The sequence below is a fragment of the Arachis ipaensis genome, chromosome B03 (genome assembly GCF_000816755.2).
Source record: "Arachis ipaensis cultivar K30076 chromosome B03, Araip1.1, whole genome shotgun sequence".
Lineage (NCBI taxonomy): Eukaryota > Viridiplantae > Streptophyta > Magnoliopsida > Fabales > Fabaceae > Arachis > Arachis ipaensis.
Window position 1 is genome coordinate 3,498,255 of NC_029787.2, and position 2,467 is coordinate 3,500,721.

The following is a 2,467-nucleotide window of genomic DNA, read 5'->3' on the forward strand; positions in this document are numbered from 1 at the left end:
ATTTACAATATTATTAAAAATTGACTAATAGTATTATTGTTCTTTTAAAACAATACGTTAATTCTTTTTTATAAGTTTATTTAAGGGTTAAGTACGATTTTGGTTCTTACGATATAGACCAAAAATTTTTTCATTCCTAACTCTTTTTTACATACAAAATGGTTTCTAAAGTTTAACTTAGTTTTAAAATCGTCCTTATTTTAAGGACCAAAATCATACATAAGTGGATCATAGACTGCTTCTTTTTCTTCTTTCCTTCCCCCTTTACAGGAGCAGAACCACTTTGTTTCTCTTATTTTTCTTTTATTTTTTTTATTTTATAATTTTTTTTGTTAGGGGTAATATCAATTACTGAAATCTTATTATATTTATTAAGAATAAAGTTTTTATAATATCTATGTGACAGCACGTAAATTCCATTACAAAATAAAAAATGAAAAAACGCTTACCCGAAAAAAAGGGATCACCGCATTAGCAAATAACAACCATTTTTTCAGTTTTAGAATATGTTTATTAAAAAAATAAAAAGGAAAAATAAAAGTAGGTAAAGAGTGGAGAAAGTGATGATAAATTTATTTGAGATGATTGGGAGACACAGAGACCAACAATTTCACATCAACACAGCGCCGTCCTTTGCTGCCTTCTTCAATCTCCTAAAATGGAAAAACACAACCATTTCACATTTCATATATTATTTATATAATTACATAATCAATTTATATTTATATTAATTCTTTTTTTCTCAATATTCAATATAAATATAAAAATAAATAATTTTTAAAAAATTAAAATTTATTACAAAAAATAAATTAGACAAAATTTAGGCAAAAATTGATAGGAACCGTAAAATTGGCCAAATTTGTTATTGGAGAGATGTATTATTGGAGTTAGGTTTACTGCAAAGGAGGTACATGACCAATGAATGCACTGCAAAAACAATTTCTTTTTGTGTGATTGCATCATATTTGAAATAAGAGAAAAACAAGAAACAGAAACAGTGAAAGAAAATAAATTACAAGACAGCACAGTACTGTCACTGTTAGTTAACAAGATTTATCTCATTTAAGAACTGACAAAGTACACATAAATATCTACTACCTTCGTCCTTTGTATACAAGTACAAGTACAACCACATACACATATACATACACATACATTTCTTATTTTAATACTAACACAAACTTCAATACTTCTGTCTTTCAATTTCTTATTTTAAATTTTATTCTCCTTGTTAATTTTTCTTTTTGAAAGTAGCCAACACTTATATATAAAATTATTTAGTCTTTTAAAAAAAATATTCAAAAAAATATTTTTATCTTTTTATAATTATTTATTTAGAATTTAATTTTGATATACTAACTATATAATATTTTATATAGTCGTATAATTACATCCGTTTTTTTTTATAATTATTTACGGGGGTATTTATTTTTAGCGTTAAGTATGATTTTAGTTCCTAAGGTATAAGCCGAAATTTTTTTTCGTTTCTAACATTTTTTTGTATACAAAATCGTCCCTAAGGTTGAACTTAGTTTTAAAATCGTTCTTTTGCCAAAATCTTAAAATTTTTGACCAAATTATCCTTAACCAACAAATTTATAAAATAAAAAAAAAAAAAGAGAAAGAACGGACGAGAGGGAGAAAGAACATGGAAAGAAAGAAGAAGATGATGAAAAAGGAAAAATGGAGGCAACTCCCACACTGATGTCATGATGTGGTCTTCTCCCCAGTTCCTTTCTCCCAAACTCGTGTCTTTGTCGTCCTTCTTTTTGGTGGCGGCGGTTCGACAACAACGTCAGAAGCTCGAGGATGGCGCAGCGGCCCCCTTCTCATTCTCCGATCTGTTCTTCCTCTGCCCTTTCTCACTTGCACTCTCTCGTCTCCCTTACGGTGCTCGACGGCGACTGCTCCGCGTCGCTGCTCCTCCCTAGTGTTCTAATTCTACTTCTGTTTCTGATTTTGTTAATCACATTGTTTCTGATTTTGATTTTGTTAACCCATTGTTTCTAATTCTAATTCTGTTTTTTATTTTGTTAATTCATTGTTCTTTTGCTTTTATTTCTTCTGTTTCTGATTCTGTTCATGTTTCTTCTTTCTGTTTCTAATTATGTTTTTAATTCTATTTCTATTTCTGATTCTGTTTCTATTTTTGTTTTTTTTTATGTTTATTGCATTATTTCTGCTTCATTGTTGTTGTTGTTAAAAAAGAAGAAAAAAAAAGAAAAAGAGATGCTGTTGTGATGGAAAAGAAGAATAGAAACTAAGTATTTTGGTGAAAAAGAAGAATGGTATTTTAGTCCAAATGACGATTTTAAAATCAAGTTAAATCTTAGGAACGATTTTGTATGTAAAAAAAAGTTTGAGACGTTTATATTTTAGGAACCAGAATCGTACTTAACCATTTATTTTTACTGATGTGACGTTACATAATTGGATGCATTAAAATTAAATTCATTTACACGGACAA